This window comes from Harpia harpyja, chromosome 2, assembly GCF_026419915.1.
Source record: "Harpia harpyja isolate bHarHar1 chromosome 2, bHarHar1 primary haplotype, whole genome shotgun sequence".
Taxonomy (NCBI): Eukaryota; Metazoa; Chordata; class Aves; order Accipitriformes; family Accipitridae; genus Harpia; species Harpia harpyja.
Window position 1 is genome coordinate 9,773,995 of NC_068941.1, and position 25,642 is coordinate 9,799,636.

The 25,642-nt window shown below is 39.6% G+C and overlaps 1 long non-coding RNA gene across 3 annotated transcripts; it reads right to left on the bottom strand.

Annotated features, from left to right (window-relative positions):
- Positions 1 to 1,069: 1,069 nt before the first annotated feature.
- Positions 1,070 to 25,549, bottom strand: LOC128154402 (uncharacterized). Of its 3 annotated transcripts, XR_008239332.1 has the most exons (3): positions 25,421 to 25,549; positions 4,928 to 5,133; positions 1,070 to 1,770 (listed from the first exon to the last, which is right to left on the bottom strand). It is a non-coding gene; the product is annotated as an uncharacterized LOC128154402 (long non-coding RNA). The 3 variants fall into 3 exon arrangements; XR_008239329.1 differs by lacking the exon at positions 4,928 to 5,133; XR_008239331.1 differs by lacking the exon at positions 25,421 to 25,549 and having other exon boundaries at positions 4,928 to 6,086.
- Between the last annotated feature and the right edge of the window lie 93 nt (positions 25,550 to 25,642).

Here is a 25,642-nt window from a genome sequence, read left to right on the forward strand (position 1 = left end):
TTCTCAGTGCTCTGGTTATCCATGCCTTTCAGTTAACTGACAGTAGCTTTCAACAACATGAAACCATTTTACAAATACGCTGCATTTGCTGGTTCACAGCACCTAGCCAGCTGCTGTAGGAAAAGAAGCTAAATTCAATTCCCATTGATCAGTGTTGTCAGGACTCCCATTCCTCAAAAGAGGGCTTTCATTTTTGTGTGACCACGCTGCAATACTCTAATATGCTGACTTCTGTGAGCGCTTCTAAACTGAAGCCCAGATGCCAAAACTTTAGTTGTGGGTCAGTGTAGTGCCCACACACTCTAGGGATGCTTACATTAGCTATCACTAGTTTTAACTGGATGGATGAATATTATGTTGCCTCTTTAATTTTGTTATGCTAAGTCTTCTAGCATTTCAGGCACCAGAAGGCACAAGCTCTCTGTCAGAAGAGGTAGTAAAAACCATTTTGCTTAACAAAAGGCAGGTAATGCCTTGTAAATTTTAATTTAAACTCCCAAGATGACTCTTGGAGTATAAATACAAACTCTTTGTAGCTAGAGAAAGTGTGTGGTGGCTGACTCTTAGCCGAATTCTTAATTCTCCACAGTTGAAATTTGAAGACTTCAACCACTTACTTATTACACAGGTAAATAAAAGTGAAAACAACTAAATATGACCATTAGTACTGCAGAATACTAAACTGGGAATGTGCTCATGTGACTTACCTGATACAAATATTAAACGCTGTTTTCCATCTTTCCTGGTCAGAAGGAAATATATCAAGTAATGAAAAGCAGCAATCACTGCTATGTGATCTATGAAGAATCATTTTAAGCAAAAATGCAGTTAAGAGCTATACCCACCGGCCACCTCTATGAAGTGCTGAAATGGTTTAATTTAATTAATAAAAAAAGGTGGTAGTCCCTGAATGTTGCATAGTTGGAAAAGTTTGTTTACATAGTCTAAACGTAATGCCACAGGATGGGGGGGGGGAAGAGATGGGAGTGTTAGAATTTAAAGCAGTGTTTTAAGTATGCAAAATGTTTACTATGTATGTAAATGGGATTCTTATTAGTGACAGATCATGTGCAAATTGACAATACTGCAATTTATTTTTGAATGGCAATATAGATTGTCAAGGTTGTGTATAATTATAATAAATATATAAACTACTACTTGAACCATAAATGACCACTCAAGACCTCATTTTTACATCAATGTTTTTAAAAGAAGGTTTGTCTGATGTCATGGATTGATACAATGTATGTTTGTCCAAAAGACCACAGGTAAGAAATAGGCATTTTTGCTGGCTCACCCTGTCCTGCTTGCTTAGTCAGGTGTGGTTTCTCTCATGCTTCTCTGTCCCAGTCAGCTGCAGACTTTCCTTCTACTGACAAATTCTACCAGATGAATTACGTACGAATGCAGTGACTCTTTGCTCCGCCTGCTGCAGCCCCAACACGGTACTGCTGTGCCTCTGGGCAACTCCAGTCATTTTCACATCTGCAATCACACTTGTGCGTTTGGATAAGCACAAACTACCAAATTTCAAGCAGTTCATCTCTCTCAAATGATAAATTGCAACATACAAACAAGTTCAAAGTGGTTTTTCTGTGTCTTGAACCGCTTGGGGAAGTTGATGGCTTTGGGCGTTGTTGGTTCTCAGAGAAGATCCTGCAGCGCAGCAGTCCATGGGCTTACTCCAGGAGTTCTTTACTGTCTTAGCGGTGCCATGGGAATCCCTCCATCCTCCACCAGTATGCAATGACTGTAGAATATCTGCATAACCTATACGAATGTATCAAAACATGACTCAACGTGTTTATATCCATCTTCCTCAATACCCTTGAAATGCTTCACAAAGTCTGCATTTCTTCCAGGCTTTACATACTTAGATCTCAATAAATAAAGTCTACTAAACTATTTCAACAATATCATTAATTTCACAGGCAAGGTTTGGGATTTAGGGGTGGTGAAAGGTCCTTCCTTTAAAAAAAAAAACCCTCCATTATCTGTTAGACTTAATTAAAAGCTCCCCAAAACATCACAAAACAGATGCGAGAGTTCTGAAGATCCTTGTTTCTCTCTCATATTTTTGCTGTAGCACTGAACTTCAATAACTCTTCAGCAGAAAAACATTCTCAGCTGAGACATCATAAATAGCAAAGGTAAGAAACCCTGCCTGCCCTACCGCACAGCCCTGAAACTGCCTTTCACGTTTCTCCATTGCTCCTGTTGGTACTAGCAGGCAATAGGAGCACCCAGAATCACGTCACCAGTGGTTTTGTCTCACGAGGCTGCTTTTTTACGAGCATCTTTTGAATCCAGCTGGAAAATAAGAAAAACACACCACCTGACCAAAAGGATTTTTAAAAGTACTGAATTATCAAAGCAGGTTCCTATATAACTTTACAACTATGCATCCTGTCTATTCCCGCATCTTGCCTGAGCACTCACCAAACAACAATTTCTTTGCCCTACTCTATGTGTTACAATAACAACATCAAAACCAGAAGTTTAAAGAAGAGGATTTTAAGTAATAAACCACACCAGCCTGATGATTTTCAGGACAATAGTCTAACCCCTCAGCAGTTTCCTGTCTCCCTTTAGAGGAGTTAATTATGAGCAATTAATTAGCCAAAGAAAAGAGAAAACTCCCTCAGCTATCAGAGGACTCAGATTTTACAAGATTAGGCCTGTAAATATTCTGGTGCTTCCCACAGCATGGGTATCAGTAGAAGGACACCCAGTAAGAAACACTGCAGTGGAAGTCGATCTACAAGGGCCAGCAGTTGCCAGAGTTTGGCCTGTGCAAACATTTCTCCCGCCACCCCAGAGCCTCACATGCTGAGGGGGACAAAGTAGGACAATGAGCTTTCTCCAAAAATCACCTGCAAAAAAAAAAAGTCAGGGGCACTGGTCTCAGTTTTAACAGAACTATTTGATGCTTCTGAGTCAGCAGCTATAAACACCAGTTTCTAAAGAAGGTGGTGGCAGGGATTTTTGTTTGCTTGTTTTCTTTTAACTTGCCTTGAAGACTTCCATCTTCAATTTAATCTTGAAATAAACCCAAGACCTGCAGAGGGATATCCACTTGTGGTTGCTCTTCCCTCCCCGCTCTCCTTGCTTCCATATCCTTTCAAACCACAACAGGTTCTGCAGGAACCTGTAATTAACCTTTTCCTTCTAAACTGGAGGGCCACCACAGGAGAATTTGGTGTTGAGCGCTGAGCTGAAGGGCTGACCGAAACAGATCCCCTTTGCTTACCTACACCTTCAGCCAGCTGCATTCATCTGCTTTAACTGCTGCAAAGTATGAAACCGCAGGCGTTGTCGACAGCGCTACTTGCAATGAAGCTCCTTAAATTAAAAGTGGTAGCCCATAGTCTTAGAAAAAATGTTAAAACTTCTGAAAAATGAACAATAGTCCCTCAACTGGGTGATTTTCCAGATTAATTGCATAACAATTTAAAGTTTCTCAGCGGCTGCAAAGATGTATAGTCTAACAGTCCTGCAAATGCTGAGTACGCCCTGAAATTGGAACATCCTCATGTTAGGATGTTGATCGGTTGCACGTACTATGTCCATTTTAGGGGGGGCTCCAGAAATAATGCTGGACATTTTACAAGCATTGCATAGACAAAGGTAAATAAATGTGCATTACTACTTTGCTGCCAAAGCAGAGTAAAGTTAAGCGACTCATTCAAGTCACACAACACCTATGACAAGGGCAAAACACCTTACATTCCCAGGACCACAGCCATCCTCAACACCAGGAAGGCAAGGCGCCTGCATAAAAATCCTAGGCCAGAGCTTTGAGTTCCTCCCATAGAGCATAGCAGCAGCCAGCACAAGAGCTACTCTTGGAAATGAAAATGACAAAGCAAAATGGGAAACATTTGTCTTGACAATACTACAGGAAGACGTGGCCTAAGAAGTTTCCTTTCTCAGCCAAAAATAACCTTTCCCCCTTTACTTACTCTTTCCACATATTTCAAATGCTTCAGGACTTCGTTGCAATAAGTATTCCCACCTACTCCATCATCCACCTGCATTGCATTGTCTACAATACCAAGGCAGGTCAAAATATCCTTATGAAATTTTATATGGCAATTCTAGCATAGAAAGTGGAGATGGACACTTGACCTGGGAGGCAAAGGTCATCCTATTTATGACTGCTTTTCTAGATCTGTGCTTTGAAAAGTCACTGAACAAATAATAACCACACAAGCTCCACCTTGCAAGTTCTTACTAAGTAAGGATTACCAACCTGCTCACCAGATATTTCAGAAAAGTCAGTGGCATTACCTTTGCTGCTTCTGAGTGTTAATTTACAAGGAATAAACAACCCAGCTTATCTATTGCTTGCGTGATCTATACTCATCTAACCCAATACATGATAAAAATAGCCTCCTGCCTATGTGAGAGACTAATGCTCTTGGAAAGCTCAGGCAGATGACCACTTGAACAGCATGAGGGAGTAGAAAACCTGTAGTTCCATGCATCCACCCTACATCTATTGAATTTCTGTTTGAAGTCTGCAGTCTTCTGTTAGAAGATCTGGCTATTTTAATACTCAGAAAACAAAATTGAAACAAAAATGAAAAAGCAGCACACTCCCACCTGTGTAACAGTTATCCACAGGGACCAAAAAGCTATCTCTATGGCCACCCACAGCACTCAGTAAACTGTATGAGTAGATACATCCATACAGGAGCAACAGCCAGTTTCACAGACACCTGGTGGTATTAACTCTGAACTGTCCATTTTCCTTAATACGTCCATGAACTATATTCCCTTTTTGCACATTTTTTTCTTTTCTTCTCCTCTCCTAGTAATTTCTTTTATAAACTGCATCCAAGTTCTTCAGTTCAAATCAACAACTCTCCCTGACTGTTGCTTTTTCAAAAGCACTTCCCTGTAACATCAAGCAGTTCACAAATACCTGATAAAACTTACCAGGCCTTAACGTTACAGTGGAGGAAGTATTCAGTGTCAAACAGAAGAAAGCAGAGCACCCAAGAGAGAACACTAGTTTCTCATTGCTTCCTCTCCAGCTCCCATAAGCCTGCTCCCTCTCCATGAAGCACTCCAGCTCCTGTTCAGGCAACTCACCACATCCAGGCACATACATAGTTACTCCTTTGCTTACTGTTAGGAAAAAAAAAAATGTTTTCCTCTAGAGAACTGTTTCCATAAAGAAACAGGGGGTTTTCTCCCAAGTGACAAGGGATAAGACAAGAGGAAACAGCCTCAAGTTGTGCCAGGGGAGGTTTAGATTGGACAGTAGGAAAAATGTCTTCACCGAAAGGGTTGTCAAGCGTTGGAACTGGCTGCCCAGGGAAGGGGTTGAGTCACCATCCCTGGAGGTATTTAAAAGACGTGTAGATGTGGCACTTAGGGACATGGTTCAGTGGTGGACTTGGCAGTGCTAGGTTTACGGTTGGACTACTCAATGATCTTAAAGGTCTTTTCCAACCTAAATGCTTCTATGATTCTGTGATTCTAAAACTAGGTCTTTTCTCTAAGGGAAGTATGAGAAAAGTAATGCAACACAGATATAGTCAGAGAGTAATCAAAACTGCTCACCCCAGTAAAGTGTACTCAATGACTATCCCTCTGTAAGTGAACAGAAAACGCAGCGTGTTACTCATGTACTCACAGAATGTAATGTGCTCTGCTACCCACTCCTTCAACTCCAGTACCTTGCCTCACTTCCATTTCCTCATACACGAGAAAAGCTCTTCTCTCTCTCCAGCATTTTCATAATTCTACTTTTGAGCAGCACTGCTGACCCAAATAACCTTTAGCTCCCCAGAAAAGAGCCAGAGGCAAGAGGATATTATACTTACTTGACAGTCAAACATAGGTTTTGTGAAAAAATAAAAATAAAAATCCCCAACCTCAAAGGTTAGAGTAGGAAAATACGAAGTCCCAGCATTTACAAGCAGATAAGTAAATACCTAGAGACAAAACTGCAGTACACTTTCTTCTCTTTCAAATATAAAAACAAAAAGGAAAGTAAATGCAAATTTTGATTTGTCTCAAACATTTCACTAAGTCAACAGGTAAAATTTAATAAAACAATTCCGTTTCTACTTATACTTTCCAGGACAGGATCACAAGTTAAAATCAAGTAGAAGCTACAACTGAAGAGAGTCATAAGACTTCTGAACACACTCTGTATAGGTAGGCAAAACTATTGCAACCACCAGAGAAAAGGCTTTCAGAAAAAGTTTATAGATACTGCAGTGATACCTACATACAGGCAGAATTAGGGAGGAACAAAAAGGACTTTTCATAGCTTAGTATATTTTGCAAATGACTTTTAATACGCTGATTTAAATGAGAAAACACAGAAACACATTTTTCCTAACTTTTTATTTATCTAAATCTTGTAGAGCTATCTCAGAGGGAGCTAACCTCTACTCCTTCTTGTGATTTACTGTCACCCCTTCCTAAATACCTCTCGGCTTTCTCCCAGGACACAACGGCTTTACAAATGTGTAAACAAAGGCTTAATGTGAGCTCCTTATTATCCTCACAAATGAAAAAAAAACCCATACAAACATGAATCAGTGAGGTTCTATGTAGCCAACAATTGCAAAAGAGTAACTTTGTAGTTATAAGGCATATAAATTGAAATGGAGGTCACTGACCAATTCTGTGAAGATTTACACAGATCCTTACATGAGCATGGTGTGATTAATCCGACTGATGTCAACAGTGCTGCCTGCAATACACAGAGTGGAGCACAGGTGTGACTCTTTGCCAGATCTGAGCCTAGGACTCCAAAGAAGAGGTCTCATGCAACTTACTGCCATTGCTTTCCAGAACAGAACTGTATTTTAGGGCTTTGTATGCTAACATCCTTCACTTCAGTCCAAACACAGCTTTTGGTCTTCAGTTCTGAGCCCTTTCTTAAGTATCTACGCTCTGTGCTCTCTTTTCAGATGTCAGAAACCAACAGGTGTATGTGAAAATATGGATTCTGCCATTTCTTATGACTCTCTCAGGTAAGAGTTTGTCAAGTCCCAGCACACACTTCAAAAAGGGGCAGATGTTAGTCACTCATCAGTTTAGCCATAGGCACAAGAACTGCACCCATTAATATTTCTCTTCTGCAGGCAGTCAGAGAAATATAATTTCCTTCTCAAATATGGTAGTCTTTTAACTCTTTGCACATTTTAAAAGAGGAGTCGTCACAATTAAAATACATTAGAAGCAAAACACAGAACATTTAACCTGGGAAGCTTAGTCCCTCAAAAACCTTCAAGTGACACTGCACAGGAAATATAAGCCCCACCTTGTAATTTTTTCTCTTCCAGGCAGGCCGTTCTATCCACACAGGTGTTTTTTAAAGGACAGAGAATTTTATTGGATTGGCTTTACCACCGAAAAAGCAAGCTGAAGTTGGCCATAAGGTAAAAGAAAAACCCCAAATAAAAAAATACCTGTCAACTAAGAGCTCCAAGCTTGTGTACTGGAGCTTGTTTTCCATTCATGCAACGGAAGCGCAGACTTCCTACTCTGCAAATCCAGCAGGTGGGATGCTCTCCATCGCAGTTCCCAGAGGAAGGCACCCTCCACCCACCCCTCAGCCACTCCGCAGGAGGAGGTAGCGACTGCACTTACCAAAGAGCAAAACCTTCTCAGCGTGCACTCCAGGATGGCCTACTGGACAGAGCCAGTCAGAGACACAGGCGGAGGCTCACCTGGTCTTCTCCACCTGGTCTGACTTCAGACTCGAGCTAGTGATGGAGCTGCTCAAGATCTACTGGCCTGAAACAGTGCCGCGTACTCGCACAAGAACAACTGAGGGCTGGGAATCTGAGAGCAAAACCGTTACATTCTAAATTGGGCAGAACTGGTGGCTTTAGAAATCACGGTTTTCAATTTAGGAATCTAAAAGTCCACATTAACACTTCAGATGTTCAAGGGGGATTTATTTGACCTGGTCTGTCATGGGAAAGTTTCATTTTCTTCCATATTACAGAAAGTATGAAATACACGTTTATAAAGATAATTTGGCAAGTAGAAATATAAAATGTATCTAAATTCACTAAGTTGCCAAGACTATGGAAATTTAAAAAATAATTTTCCTACAACTCTAAATGACAGAAATACAGTATTTGCATTTGTCTTTGCTCGCAAGAAAATAAATAACCACAGTCCAATTTGCTAAATTACTGTGACAGTGCTTTTCAAGACAAACTAACTGACCTCAGACAACAGAAGCTGATTTTTCAAGGAACTTCTTGCTACACCATCTCGGTGATAAAACAAGCCGTTAGAGAAGTATTTTGTCTTGCTTTCTTTTAGTATCATGTCAGAAAAAACACCAGAATGATAGGGCACTGAGAAATGTCATTTGTCTTAATATACTAAACTGCTGATCTAAATCCTTTGTAAACAACTGGACAAATGCATAAATTACATCTTTATGCTCAGGTGACATTTTGTTTTCATGGACAATGTCAATAAACTGATTTTCAAAGCCAAAGGGGCAGACACATGCCCTGATGGTGAAGTATGAACTGAAAAAAAGGAAAAAAATATATTATTAGGATTTCAGTCAGGCATACTACAATGTAACTGATATTTTCTTGAGGAAGCTTTCAAATCTCATACTGCATCCTTTATTATGCTCTTCACATCCACCTGAATGACCTTAGCAGATATCGCTACCCAAGGGATTCAGCTTCTTCACAAATCCAGCTGCTTGCTTGGTAACTAAGTGCTAGTTACAACTAAAAATCTACAAAAATAGCTTCAAAGGGAGTCAATCAAAATTTCTGACATAATAGCCTAGGAAAATACTGAATAGATTTTTATTAAATTGGTTATTAGCTCTAGATATCCAAATAGCAGTGTCCCTGCACAGAAAAATCTGTCCTCTAGTTTTAAGTTTGTATCACTTTACAGGGCAGAACATCACTCATAAGGGGACACAATACATACAGGTGCTAACCCATACGTACCTGCACTGATTTGAAACTTTTTCATCTGTGTTGTGACAATGTTATTTTCACTCTGGTGTGAGGAATTCTTTTCACTGATGTAAGCGAGGTTTGTGAAGATTGTGTGATTAATTTAATGATAATTCTAGACCAAGCTAGGTCTTCTTAAGAAACAGTTCAAATACCGAGACCACCCTTTCTCACAGAATTTATTCTGACTTGCAAAAGTTTCCTCTATTAGAAACCATCACTTTGTGATCACAAGTGCTGTACAATCTAAAGAATCACAGAAAATGAATCTGGAAAGAAATTTTAGAAGTTATCTAGTCCACCTAAGTGCTTCAAGACAAAAATAAAAAAGGTATACTTGTCCTAACAAATGTGCATTTAGCTTTTCTTGAAAATGATGGATTTCATAATCTCAGGAGATAATCTGTTATTGTGAGAATGTATTTGCAGGTTCACAGAGAACACACACAAAAAAACCCCAAGCAAAAGCTTTTAAACATGTTTTCTTGCTAAATGGATTTTATAGCTATTGTAAGGGATGGGGCATTAGCTATTACTGTCAACAGTGAGAACTAGCAATACAGCCCCCAGCTCTGCTACAAATTTCCAATCTGACTATGAACAAGTCTCCTTTTTGGCAAGTCTACCCAGATTGAGTTGTGCAGGGAAAATACTCAATATCTATACGCAAAACACTGAGCACTGTTGGATCTTGAACTCATCTAGAATCTCTACTCTTTACTGTTGTACAGTTAAAGAACAGAAATGTAGTTTCATTTTCAAAAGATATGCATATAAGGCACTTGATTGCCATTAAGAAGCTTGATGAACAGGGAAGAAAGGGGAAACAACATAACTACACTGTAAATCACAACTAATAATAATTGCTTTTGCAATTGTGTTTGCTCTACAGCAATAACACAAAAATCATTCCATAGTCAATGCATCTATCACATACTGATATCCACTGATGGACAGAGCTATAAAGAAGGCTGCAAACAAATAAGTATAGTGAGAATGGGGAAGTCAAATCAGGAAGATATAACTTCCAAATACCGAAGACTAACATACTGAGGAATGTACACTGAACTTCCAGAGAAGGCAATAAAAAAGCTACTTTCATAGTGATTCATGTCCTGCTTAAGAACACGACACAATCTGGTACTATGTTCCATACAGCAACAAATATGGCAGACACAACCAAGGCATCAGCTAAATTAGCAAAACATACCAATGACTTAATTGTTTCCATAGCAATATAGACATGATGTCAGCCTGGCTCTAGTGGTAAACCAGCAACTAATCTCACACTTGGTATCTACAGGGACAGGACTCAACTACACCACACGAAGTTATAAATACAGTAACATCACTAAGACGTACAAAAGATACGAAGGGAAAAAAGCTTATGCTGGCATAGACAGTGAAATTCCACCGAATACTATCACTGGACTATCAAATGCTGGCACTGCAATCCAACACAATTAGCAAAAACAGAATATCCCCCTGGCTTTGACAGCATTTATATAAGCAATGTAATACTCCTGTAACATAGACTTAGGGACATTGCTGCAGGGCCAGTAACTTGATAGGAGGTTTCAAAGTTGGAATGTCCATAAAAATGTATTAGTCATTGAAACAAAGCCTTATGACATACCAAGGATTTTACTCAAACCAGAATATATTTCATAACTAGTATTTCAGAAACAATCATTCTTTGCACAAACTATTTTTTCTTTCACTTAAATTACAAATAACTCCCCTCCACCCACACTCCTCAGCTAAGGATGAAACATGTTGTCAATTTTACAGATGAGTAAACTAAATCACATGGCTCACAGGTTTGACTTGTTTCTTAAAGATATGGATTTAAATAAAAAATTCCTTCTCTGATATAAATGGACTTTCACTAGCACAGAAGTAGGGTAGGTGAGAAAAAAAAAATTTTCTTTTTTTTTTTTTTCTTCTTGATCAGCACAGCAGTGGCACAGTCAGTTACAGGATGAAGAAGTTTTCAGTTCTTTTTTCTGTCTGAAACAGACATTCCCTCTGGAGAACTCACCATCAGACAGGCAAATAAGAATCACAGCCCCTTTCTGTGCGAGGCAAAGCATCAAAAATTACACAGGTCTCAAGATACTTGTTCAACTCCCAGTCTCTCTCAACTCAAATATTCTGACATCTAAATGCACGTATTTCCTCTGAGCATGCTCAAGAGTGAAATGTCATTCTCCTGAGCAGCCATATGTGGAATCTGAAGTGGAGAACAATTAAAAACAAAACAAAACAAAAAAAAACCAGCTTGGGCTACTAAAAGGAAAAACAGAGACTGTACTGCACTGTAGCAACGCTATTGTTTGTCAGCCTTAAGCAATAAAGTATCATGGGCATAAACATGCCATGGAAGGTTGTCAAGGAAAACCAGTCTGGTGTCTTAATGGCAGGAGAGAATATCAGGGAGGAGAACTAAGAGCTCAGTAATTAAAGCTGAGCATAGGCTTTTGTTTAAGAAAGGATTTTCAAAGCTAAGGCTACATACTGCTTTATGTACCTCCAAACTTCAGTCCCATTGTAAAAATACCCCTGCCAGTTTTAAACTGCCTTGTTCAAGTACTAGTGCAGCCCATCAGCACTGTGCTATGTCAGCACAAAGCTCCACACAGGCTTATTGATCCTCAAACACAGGCCCAACCTCAAGCTTTAGGAGAAACTAGGCATGCACTGTTGTAAGCGAAGTGTGAAGCCATTAGGTCAAAATATTCCTGAGATTGGAACATGCAGGAAAAAAAACCCCAACCTGACAGTATGTGAATTTTACTGGGGAAAAAAACAATTATTCTTATTTTTCCTCCTATTCATTATGAGTAAGGCTGTCTACTATTTAGCTGGAAATGTCACAGAAAACATGCAACTTCACAGTTTTTGAAAATTTTAAACCCCAGCCTGGGAATCAAATTGAACCTTTGTACAAAGCAATACAATTCTCTAATTTCAGTGGAACTACAGCTGCTTATGGTTAGAGCCAAAAATAGTCCACTACAGTTTCTGCTCTTGAAAAGCACTGTCCTATGTTTGCTTCAGAGGAATTGCATGGTTTAAGCAGGCACTTCAAATTTATTTTCAGTCAAGATGGTGGAAAATAACCACATTCATGTAGTTAGTGATCAGTTCTATTGCTAAAACTGACAGAAATCTTGTTTTCTTTTTTGCTAAGCCCTTCTTATTTTAGAGGAAGCTGAGGATGTTACAGCTGGGCAAGCCTCTGAGTTGCATGAATGTCACAGGTTGTTTGGGATCCCAGGAATACAGCAATGGTCACTTCAGATCATTTATTCACTCAGAGAACTTCTACACTTCATGTGACAGAAGGCAATACTTGGCTCAGTGGATGATCATAAATGTTCATAGTACAAATAAATACGCCTAATAATACTATGCTGCATATGACAGGCACATATGTTTCCTCCTACAATTTAGTTAGCTTTACTGCTAGCGTGAAGCATAAAGACAGTGGTAAATCCACTCATTCTCTTTTGACAGAAGAGCAAAATAAACAGTACATTCTACAAAGGCAGATTAACTCTTTTTTACCCATGATATCCTAAAAGAACATCTATACTCGGTAAGATGTTTTTTTTTTAACTTTAAAAGACTGCTCAGATATGAATGCTCCATTTATTACCAAAACCATTGCTTACTATGATCCTGTCTTCCTGCATGGAGCCATTAAAGTGCAGTTCAAAATCCAGTTGTTTTCTATTCAGTGGTCTTTTTGCATTCTACGAAACAGATACAAACTTCATCCGCTTACAGTAAGCTCAGTGTACAGGTAAATGCAAAGATCTGAGTTCTGAAAACATATATAAGGACAAATGCTAATTAGCAAAAGGATTAAAATATGACATAAGACAGTAGTTACTCTCATGACTGTTGCCTAATTCCGTATGGCTTGGAAACATCATTAACAAAGGAATTGTGCCTAAGGGAGCAGTCTACGTTTACAAATAAAACTAGCTGTCAACACTGGCAGTTACACCCACTGCTGGCAACTGAATATTCAGTAACGAAGACCAAAGAAACCTCTAGTGAACATCTAAATAAACTAATATGTTAGGCAGTGTATCTGGAGGGGGGGGAAATGATGCTGGCATTGGGCAAGGATAAAAACAACAGACTAGAGAATCCTCAGATACCAAACCGTACTGAGCGTATGCGTCAGCCAACATGTGTCTGTGGAGTTGCATCTCCAGTGTACCAAGTCACTCAGCTGTCAAGAGAAAAGGTAAAGAAACACGAGATGAAACAGTTTACAGAGCTGAAGACAAACAGCTAAAATTCCACCTGCGTATGAACTGGAGGCTAGTGTCACCTTTGGATATTGGGATGCTCAAGATGGAAAGAGAAAGAAACTGTTGACTGAAGCCTTTACATGAATAAAATGCATTTGCAATAAATTGATGCTGTAGTATTCCTCTCAAGGCATTCTGGCAGGCTGAATTAAGCACAGCTAAATTCTGAGGTGGAATGCCCCTTGCATAAGCCAAAAATTAAGAGTTTTTTGTTCTGGTTTGGTTTGGGGTTTTTTCCTCAGATATCTTCTGAGTCATAGGAGAACACTACATTTTTTGACAGTTTATAACTTAGAAAACAAAATAAATTTATAGACACCGAAGGCGTGGATAATAACCATAAGGAATAGGTCATATGGTCCTAATCAAGCACAGTCAGAGCCAAAACTTTTAATGAGATTTGCTCCAAACTTCAGTATAATCAAGATACAGAGGTTTTGTTCTCACAAATTTTGGCATGGTGCCTTTTAAGACAAAGCATGTAAGTGGCAAGACCTTTTTACGCTCATCTGTAAGAGCTACTTATTGCAATTATTACATGACTATGTTTAACATAAGAAGCATGATGTGAAAACTGCAGACCAGTGTAAACAGCAAACATCCAGCAAGTACGGTCCAAAATTAATGATCAAACTGTTGAAATGCCAGACTGAAACAAGCACCCAGTAATGAATTGTTACTGACAGAAACTCTGCTTTTCAGCACTCAAGTTTTCATCAGACAGATAATTCTAAATAACAAGAGCAAGGTTTCTCATCTCTGAAAGCAGAGCTCAGTTCTCTTCCTGAAAGGTTAACTCTGAAAGCATTTGTGTGGGTGGGCAGCAAAACAAAGCAAATTTTCATTTGATTAAGTTTGATATTCTTCGTAGAAACACATCATTCTACTTAGTGAAAGAGAGGCATCCAAGTCTCCATGATCACGTACCTTCCCTTGAATAAAATAAATGAATAAAAAAATATACAACAACAAACACTGCAAACATAAGCTGGATTTGATTCAATTTTATGTTTGGGGTAAATCAGTCCTTCCTTGTGCAATTTTCTAGCATTACTATCCAGAATGAAGAAAATGGGAGAAAACTGCCTGTGTGATGTCACTGAGAAGTAACTGGAAGGGGCCCTTCCTTCACAGGGCAGGCAAGATAAACAGGAAAACAAAATATGCATTTCAGTGTTATTAGGCCAGGAAATATCCCACTAAGATTTTGTGACTGTATAATTACAAACTTCAATTTTTAAAAATAAGTTGTTCTTCTTCTTGACAGTTGTTGGACTTGGTTGCCAGTGAAGAAGTCTCGCAGAATTGCATTTACTCTACCATGTTGCTAACACACACTTGTGCGCACAGGCAGACTTGTAGGACAAGCCCTGGTGCTTGGATTGCTTTGCTTGCCCTTCTTTGCTTCAACAGCTTGCAGTGCTGCTGAAATACACTCCCTGCACAAGCATGCTGTCAATGAGCTCACTCCCTGGCAGGTCACAGCAATCTCTTGTGCATATGCCTGTGAAGCTAAGGCATCATTTATTCTAGTATTTAGAATATAAAGTCAACACATCAAAGCAGATCTGGATGGGGATCCTTTCAACACCTTCCTGTGCCACACCTTAATTGTCTCAAGAGAGTGAATGATGCATTATGTGGTTTATTTCCTTTCCTTCCTCCCTTCACCCGAGCTGAACATGTTATTTCTAGCATTCTTGCATATTAAAGCAGTCTTAAGTGAGAGAAGTTATGCAAACTTAAAAAAATTAAATCTGAAGTAACGAAGAACTCTTCAAACTTTGCCATGTTGTCTAAATGAGCTTTCTTCAAAAGCACAGCCATCTTCCAGTTCTTCAGGGGATGAGGGAGGATATGACTAAGTCATTCTCCAAACCATTTGTGCCTTCTTGAGCAAGAGAAAAATACTTAGCAGAATACTGTTAATAGCCAGCAAATCTCCACTAAATGCAAGGCGTCAGCTCGACCATCTCTGTATTACACCAGAAAAGCTATAGACTTTTAAAGTAATATTATTCTATAACACTTGGCACTAAATAAATAAATATAGTAATAGGAACAGTTTCAAGAGAGTACCACTCAGCACTGTAGAGTGCAATGCTTCTATGAAAAAAGGTATCTACAGCTTCTAATTGTTCTACTGATATGCACTTCTTAGTCTGGGAAGTAAGACATCATAAAACAAAATCAACCTGTATATGTTCATAGATAATTGGATAGTTTTTAGGTTAACTAAAATCACAATCAGATTTAAAAAAAAAAAAGTGCTTATTACAAATTGCAAGCAGTCTATTTGTCTTGCTGGGAAATATCTATCCAGAGGACTGTATGGTTTTCATTTATTATTAAAATGAAACTGAGCATCTGTTTTGGCTCTAGACTTAAAGTGGAGCAAAATAAAGAACAAAGATTAGCACTTTTCTGAAGCAATAAAATGGAGGGGAAGAAAAATAAATCAGAAGTTATTATCTAAACAACTCCACCTCTCCATTCTTTCAAATACAGAGATTACTGAAGATATTACCCAAGCAGCTGAAACTTGGGGAAGCCTCAGATAACTACTAAAAACTTAATATTGTAATAATAATTCTAAAGGGCTAATGGAAAGACCTGAGATATGGACGGATTAATCTGACATCAGTGCAGACCAAAGTAGAAGATGTGAAAGAGTTAAAGGGTATTAGCACCACAAATACCAGTCACACAATGTCACAGAAAAGGCACCAAACACAGCAGGTGTACTCCTTGATTCAGTCAGAAGTCCTATTACAAACCAAATACAACATCATATCCTTAGACTTTTGAAAAGCACTGGACCTAATACCACCTGACATTTTTGTTAAAACAGGATGATGGTAACGATTTGTATTTTAGCAGAAAAGAAACACAAAGCTAAATGGCTTAAAGCCAAAGTTAGGTAAAGTCACTCTAGAATAAACATATACATTTAAAGTGGGGGTAATTAACCACTGAGACAACCTAGCTAAAGGCAAGACAGAGTCACTGTCATTTGACATGTTTAATATGGAAATGAGATCCCTGGAGATGGAATTGCAGAGCTGTGGGCCTCTCAGGCAAACACACTACCAGTACTCTTCCGTCTCTTCTGTGTAGAAAACAATATAGTTTTGAGTATGTGTGCTCATGGCAGCTGCAGCAGAGTAACATGGAGAGATTTCTTTCTTTCTCTCTTGGTTTGAGCAGATTTTACAGTAATGTATGTCTGGCAAAAGGCTGGTATCAACTTTGGATCCCAAAAGACAAATATCATTCAATAATTAATGCAGAAATCCTAACCCAATTAATTTTGTTGCTGAGTCTGTACAAGATGTTGATGATGTGAGAACTACTACAAATAAAGTAGGGTCCGATAATTAGGGGATTCCAAACTGGGATTCACATACTCCACTGGGGTAGGGTAAAAAGTCCACAAGAGAGAGAATCAGATTTATAAGGCTGAAGTGTTCTGGTATGATTAGAAGAAGAAATATTACAGAGTATAGTGTCAGCATGAGAAAACAATTCAACAGATGAAAGGAAACTGAAGCTCAAAGTTCTTGCCATATATACACTGAGCCAGAGAGGGTGATACTACTTGAAATTTGGACTGGCAACCAGCAAAACCACCATTAAAAAAACCCTGTTTATAGAAAATAATCACAGAACTATTGCTCATGTCTCAGTTCAGCAAAAATACAGTTCTTTGGTATGAAGATTTTGGAACCCAAGTATGGAGAAGGCTTAGAATTGTTTTTCATCAAAGGTGTAAAATATTGAAAATTGAAAAGCCCATCAATGGCCCTGTTATAAAAGCATGAGGGATGCAAGAATAAGCTTTAATGATAACATAGAATTAGAAGCCATCGTAAAAACAGAGGGCTGGGTATTGTAGATGATGAATCGGATGACCCTCAGAATTTCAATAACAGAGATGAAATGAAATGCAGTAATACACAGTGAAGGGTCATGTATTTGTGGATTAACCAAAAATAGTTATGCTATTAGAATGCATTTCTAAATTTGAAGAATGACAACGAAGGAAGGATTTGAATGCAATAGCTGATTTCATGAAGACTATAAACTGTCAGTATAACAGGACTGAAAAAGTAACATGTGATCTTCTGAAGTATCAGGAAAAGCATTTCTAGTAACAGAAAAAGAATAGCGTTACCAAGTGTTAATTTAGTACCAGCAACAGCCCTAACAACTCATGTTGAGAAAAAGATGAGTTCACTATATACAAAGTGCAGAGAAAAACTACAGATTGACCTCAGGAGCAGAGAACATATCACATGACAGAAGAGTAGAAAAGCTTGGCTTGTTTATAGTGACAAAGACTTTAGGAGGTCATAAATGTTGTTTATAAGTATGCTATTAGAGAAATAGACACAAGCGCCATGTACACTAGTAAACTAGACAGTTCCAAAGCATTAGCTTGACCGTTGCCCTCTTGCTTAACTACCTGAGCAGTGTAAATGCAGTTAATAAAAATCAGTGAATAGGAAGCGTCATTCTCATTTAACAACTTTCACGATGCTCAAATTACAAAGGCACACATGAAGCAGCCTTAATACTAGTTTGCTTAGCTAAAGAAATCAAGTCTTGGGAAAAGTATTGCAAGGGTGGTGACAGGAAGGGGCGGAGGGGAGGAATATATCTATGAAGCCATTGGTTGCCTTATTCAAACTTTTCCTTCTCCTCCTCAAGCAAGAAAGAAACCTTCAAAATATCACAACTTAATTTCTCAGAAACTCTCCAACTACCCCTTGCTTTCCGTTTCTTTCACAAAAATGACCCATTGTGATTAAGGTTTAGTGGGATATGATTTGCTGAAACAATTTGCTGTACAAAAGAATGAGCCAAATTCAACCCGGAAATACACCAGGGACCAATGTCCATCACAGAAGAAAAAACGTCAGTAAGAATTAATGTTTCATGACACTTGAGTGTCATTGAAGGAGAAAAGCATAAAACCAGGTGGATTTTTTTATTTAGTCCTAATTGTCAAATAAAAGCCACAGCTGATAGATCATCACATGCTCACAAATCATCATTTACCCAGGATACTCCAACAATGTTTTTGAAAAGACTCAACTTTTGTTGTCTAGACTGGCACTACACTACCAGAAACATCTGAGAATGCTTCCCTGCATCTGTCAAAAGTAGCAATAAGAAATAAATATATACGTGTGTCAAATATGTGAAAATACTAGTGTCCTGAACCTTGTTGCCAAGATGCAAGCAAAGCTGCAGAACAACCAAGGATGATAGATTATAATTTGTAAACTGTAACTTTATGCCCTGTGGTCAAGCACTCTCTGAGAGTGTTCCCAGTGTCCACGTGTAAATATGTTTATTTTGTAAACACATATTCTTGCCTATATGAACCCCACAGGTGTATCCATATATTCTCTAATACAGCTTTACAAATGCACTGGCTGCTTTCAGGTTTTACAAGTAAGTCTTTCTTATTTAAATGGCTTGTTAAAATTAAGAGTTACAGAAATCCAAGAGGTTTGCGGGTTTTTTTAATTGAGAAAATTAAAATGAAAAAGGCCTGCTAAAATAAAAAGTTTGTTCTTGGTCTGACCCAGCAAAACCTTTTATATTCTTAATGTCAGAAATAAAAATAAAAATAAAAATAGGCTCATTTTGATCATCTTCACATTTTGACTATGAAATACTTCACCGGAAATTGTCTAATTACTGGCTTACAGTCTCAACTAACACACGGAAAGACAACTATATCACATAGATACTATTAGTTATGCATGAGTACTGGAATCAGTGGTCAGAACAACATAATTAGCCCAGAACAAAGCAACCTTGGATCATACTGTTTGCATGACATAAGATGTTTTTTTGCATATAACTGATCACGTATCAGTGTAAAACAGATCAGGCCAAAGCCACAGGACCCTTAATCTTTTTTTTTTTTCCATGACAATAAGATAGCACAAAATAACCCATCCAGAGACTGCATGTACAAAAGAACCTGTATCCTCAAGTTACAAGACTGCAGTAAGAATACTACTCCACTTATCAGCCTACAGAACAACTGATACCAACCACCCTGCAGCCCAAATGCATTGCAGTCTCACCTAACAATATACCCATGAAATTAGTAAGTTCTAGGCATGGCATGCCAAGCGGCTTCTATCACCCAAGCTTTCTACTAGCTTTTCTGACTCAGTGAGAATGTAAATTGAGGTAAATTCTGCCCTTTTCAATGAGAACAAATCAGATATCAGGAGATGTTCTAAACAAGCGAGCTAATTAAAGACCTGAGCTCTACCTGCATGGACATTACTGCAATACACTGACACTGCACCTCTGCCATTTTGCTCAAGGACAAAGTTGATTTGCATAATTTGTGATACACGTAGGTGGATTTCAATAGCAAAGACAATTATCCATGCTCACGAAATTAGCCAGTGCAGCCAAGAGACATCAGATTTAAAATAACCATTTTCACTGCCTAATACTGTGCCTAAGACACAATGCACCACCACATATGCAGTGCTCTGAACATGGGCTAAACCATCACCCCTGCTGCAAGCTACAGCACTCTCGACAGTTCTTGTTCACCTTCTACTCAAAAACCTCTTGTTGCTCCCTTACTCTTCAGGGGAAGGCTGGAAGAGCTCCATCAGCTTTAGCAGGTTACAGTGACACCTGAAATGGCAGGAAGGGAGGATGACTTCCCCTCTTTCTCCCAGTTTCTGTGTTCTGAGTACTCTAGTTTTGCTTTTCATCATCCTTCTTACTCAGTTCCTTCTTACTCTTGTTGCTAATCAGACTTCTCCACTGATGAAGGACCCTCAAAATCTTCACACTTTGTTCGTGCAATAAAGTTGAAAGAAGGCCTGCATGCCCTATTTAAAGGGAGTCCTATTACTGTTTTAAAACTATTTTAAGAAGACTTTAAGCTAGCATTTTTTTCAACACTTAAGCATGGAGAACAAGACTAGATATGTATTCGCTCTCTGATAAAAAGAGTTAGCAAGGGATTTATTACATCACTGGTTCGTCTCGCAAGCTCTGTTTGTTTACTACCCGTGTAGTCATAAATTCAAGGCAACAAAAGAATAGGGATTCAACTTTCTTTTTAATCAGAGGAAAGTATCATTTCACTGGCATGTTGCTGGCTTGACAATTACTGGAGGAGCAGTTACCCAGTTGCTGGAAGTCCAAAGACTCTCTGGCTCCCCTTTTAATGGGGACTATGTGACATGAAAGAAAAAGAAGCCAAACTAAACAATAACATCTACCTTCCAATCTTATGCAAGGAACATGATCACTGTCAGAAGACTTCCTATTTATAACCTTCTAACTACCACGCAACCCCAAATATGCTACACGCTATGCAACAGAACTTCAGAGAAACCAGTGCCTGTGCCCTAAAGCAAGTACACTTTTCCAACTGCAATGGCTAATATAAAAAGGTATCATAGAATCATTTAGGTTGGAAAAGACCTTTAAGATCATCGAGTCCAACCATCAACCATGCCCACTAAACCATGTCCTGAAGTGCCTTGTCTATTATTACCTCCACCTACAAATTTTGTCTTCTGTATAGTCATGCAGCATATTTTGTTTGTTGTTAGCTATTTAGTTTGCCCCCAATGTCAATATGTGTCAGTCATACTTTCAGCATATGAATTCACTCACACAATGTTTCTCATCCCTGTTCAGGTTAAAAATCTAGCCTTGAAATTGAATTGAAAGTCTTATTTTTTCCAATCTTCCACCCTAATTACTTAAACCAATGATGACTGTTAATGTTGCACAGCTCCACAAACCAGACCTATTTAATCAGTCACACAGCTTCCATTTTACATTTAAGGATTCTCAACAATTGACACATACACAATCCATTTTACATCCATTAATGAGTGGACGACTGCATGCAACTTCCTGACAGCCTCCTTCTCTGAAGGAGAAAGTGCAGCTTGATTACAAGCCACCTCTGTATTCTATTCCAACAAATGAAGTTGGCAGGCAGTGGGGGAACTGTTTAAGTTTATAGTCACAGGCTGGCAAACATCAGAGAAGCTGAAGTGCTACATCAATGCACCTCCTTGCATCCTGGATGCTAGCCTGCCCTAGCCAGAGTAACTCTTTGGGAGCACTCCTCTGGTACGGAAGTAGCCAGCAAGCAGTTTACGAGGTGGAGTGATTCTGAGGGCAGACTAATCAAAAAAACAAACAAAAAAATCTTTTTCCCAGCCAAAACCAATTCCTTCATCTGGTTCACTGTGTAGCCACGTGAACAGTCCTGCCACACAACAGAGGAAGAAACAGAGGGTGGAAACAAAGAGTCACATCTGCTTCAGCCAGCTTAAACAGTACTGCATCTGAATGTCAGGCAAGAAATAAACGAACAACTGAACTACCAATTGAAAAATAAGAAATGAAAAAGCAAGTATCTTCTCCAAAATTGGGGAAAGTTTCTTCTGTGCAAGGGACCAGCACCAGTTCACTGTAGTGGTTGGGTCGAAATACTGTTTGAGGGCATACTTGCCCAAAGATGAATTTCATTTTTAATAGACTAGCTAGGAATAGAAAAGCACATGAGAACGTAAGCTAACTGGTCAGGTAGTGGACCTTGAAGATGTTCCCTCACATTTTAAATTTACCTTAGCTACAGAAACAAAATTCATCAATGATGCCTGGCATCAGGTGAAGGCAGCTAGCCCATAAAAACAAATTTGGTACAACAATGTTGCTGTGTTTCACATTAGACATAAAGTGCTGTTGACCAGGTCTAATTGCTACTTTGACATAATAAACAAAAGCTAAATGAAGGAGCCAAAGCACACAGGCAATCTGAGAATCTCTCTCTCTACATAGCTAGAGAATTTTATTTTGTCATATATTCTCCATAAAACACAACACATAAGGGTCACTCAATAGTTTTAAAGTCACATAGGGAAACAGCAGACTTATCAGCCAACTCTACAGTGTAACACAAGGGAAAGAATGTTGGGTGCTCTTCCCCCCGCTTACCCTCATCTCACTGGCTTTCTACCTGTGGGTGGAATTCCACAGCAACATCAGCCCATCCAAGAAAGAGCTTCTGCTGTCCCACCCTCCCTCTTGCTCCCATTTTGCAGTCCTGCCCTTCCACTGCACCGGCACTACCGCTGGCACAATCACACACTGACCTAATTCAGGGCACTGAGCAAAACCTAACCCTCCTGAAAGGGAACCCATTTTTAGCTGTTTCAGCTTCTTAAAATGGCTTGCCACTCAGCTCAAAAAGCATCAGAGCCAGCACATGACAGAACACAGATGACACAATGGCAGCCCTGAGTAAGCTCAATCCAAGCTAATGGGGACTAGCAGCCTTAGAACGGATGAGTTATTAAGATGTAGGTTTGGAGGTCTGCCAACAGGCGTATCACTCAGGGCTCTGCCCAATAACGCACTAGTACCTCAGGTTAAAGAAAGATTTACGTCAAGAAGAGCATGCTAAGCACAAGTGATAGAATGAGGTTCACTCCTGATTTTCTTCACTCATGTGTTTTTAAAACTCCAATCCGACTCACAGTTCAGAAGTTATTTCAGCAGGAAAATAGTTGGAAAAAGCATTTTTGGAAAATAAAACAACGTAGCTAGGAACTAAGCCCACAAATGGATTAAACCAGCTGCTCTGCCTTTGCTTCTCAGTTCTGCCTGTACTTAACACTCATCACACCTTCTTGTGGTAGAAGACAATTCAAAGGAAAACTGCACTATATTCTAACAATAATTACAACAACTACCACTGTAAAATTGGCATAATTCCTATCAGTGGAACAGACTAAGAGAAGCGGGAGTTGCAACACCTGTAAAAAATGTTAAAGACCCAAGACAAATTTGGTTGCAAAAGCTTGGCTTGCAGCTGAAAGCAGCACTGAGAGATCAGAAACGCAGCTGAGAACAAGGGTGCTGGTAGAATAGTTGTGGAATAACTGAACAGTCCCAGATCCACTTAAAGCATTTTACTCAAAGTAAAAGAAACCAAAACATGAGCAGAACCTCACAGCAAGGAAAACAACCAAATTTAAATAATGAAATTATATACAACAAGTCTGCTCTCCCTTTTGTGCCATTTCCTTTCCAAATGAATGGTTCAAAAAAATTTGACTACTCCTCTGTAGCTTAGATTCTACTCCATTAGAGGCAACGTAAAATCTTTCTGTCTCTACTTTCAAAACCACTTGACTGCGATAATTTTCAAAGCTGTAGCCCAGCAAGAATGTTAACTTTGTCTATGCAAATGAAGATGTGTAATGAGCAGAGAGCAACATTTTATCACACTTATGAGAAACAAACGTGTTGTTATTACAGTTATATATATCACAAAAGCAAAGGCCAGAAAAACAATAAGGTCTTTGGAGGGATGATGCTACAGACAATTAAAGGAAAGGGATATGCTTCTTAAAGGACATCATAAAAACAATGACATGACAAATCACGACAAAACCTGCTGCTTTAAGGGAAGCAGTCACTTATTAATGACAAAAAATTAAGACCAATACAAGTAGGAGAATGCTGACCTGGTCCCTTAATAGAAAAGATTGTCTCAGAAAGAGTTCCTACTGCTAAATGTTTCACTGTGCAAGATCATTACAGTACCAAGTATCTTTTTTCCAATCTCAGATCGTGAGAAAAGAACACTTCATTAACTCCTGTTAAGAGCAAAAAGAGGAATTCTCTTCTGGCTGGAAAATTTATGCATCTGTACTAAGCCCCTTCTTTGCCTGGTGTGCTGACAGCTCCCCCTTCTGTTCCAATTGACTTTAACCATCTTTCAGAACACGCATACTTACCATTACTAAGAAACTGGTGTATCTGCGAAGGACGGACAATCTATATTATGCCCCATTCCCCTTAATACATACAGGTCAAAATACCATGCCCACATTTTATAAGAGAAATACAACCATAATCCATTCCCAGAAGCACTATTTCTTCTATTAAAAGCATTTTCAATTACAGCACTTTAGTTTCAGTACAAAAAATACTTCCTCTTTGTCCTAATTAATGTTCATATTTAAGTCTGCATTCAAAAACTTCTATGCTTCGTATGAAACAGTATAGAAAGAACCCAACAAATAGGTATTAGACACAAAGAATCACCACTCTCAGCTCAGTGCTCCATAGTGCACTTGGTGATAAAATTAATTACCATCTTGCACCGCGTTTATGTTGAAGCTATGCTACTATCCCAGCACATTACTTAGTTTGGCACTACGGGCCCAAAACCAGAGGACCCTCCAATGGGTTCCTGAAGCAGAAAAGTGAATTAAATCCAGGCTTTGCATTTGCTCAGCATGTGCTGCAGTAGTCTACTACACACAGTACCACCATTAGCTGACAAAACCTCACCGGCATAAGCTTTTTCTGATATTTGGAGAAAAAATACAGCAAGGTACCTTCAAGAAAAGATTGAGAACTGAGGATTTAAAGCTTCAGCTTGCACCTCTTCCTTCAGTGGACTGAACACCTGAGAGAGGGGGTATTTGGGACAAAGCCCAATTGACAGCTCTTCCTCTCAGCTAGCTCTGTGCAGCTGCAGGTTCCTTAGGGTGCCAGGTGGAGGCAGCTGCTGCTCCCTGTGGGTACCCTCACAGGAGAAGGCTGAGCACCCAGCCCAGGCCACACTGGCAGTCTTGCACCTAAGCCCATTGCTGGTTCTAGTCTATACTTCTGAGACAAACACCCTGTGCCTCCTTACCAGACACTGTATCAGACAAGGTAAGATGGAAGAATTGCACTTTGTGCTTAATACGTGAGGCAGTAAGCCAAAGGGAAGCCCTTAAAACTTTGTGAGAGTTCATCCCAGAATTTAGACCAGCTATTTAAAAATAACAACCGAGGAATAACAAAACCTCTCTACTGAGTGCGAGGGAGGTACCCACGTGAAGGTAAAACTGTTCCTTTTATTAGGAGAGTTCACGTTCATCCACAACCAACCCAGGAGCTGACCCTGCCATCTCGGTTCGGCCGATCTCCCAGGCCTGAGGGCTTCCACCATAGACGCCCGGCCGAGCGTGACAACGCCGGGCAGCCCGGCCTCCCAAGGCCAGAGGCAGCCTGGAGGCTCTCCCTCCTCTGAGGAAGAGATACCTGGAACCGCACAAGGCTGTCAGAACCGGTTATTTCTCAGCTACCGGGCCGCCAACGCCGGCGCCGGACCCGCGACAGCGCATGCGCCGTAACGGCTGCCGGGGAAACGGGCACGCGACGCCGCGCGCAGGCGCCGTCTCTCCCTTCCCCGACCGCGAGCGCCGCGGCCGCCTCTGCGTGACGCGATTGCGTCAGACGCAGCCTCGACCTGGAACGGGGCGG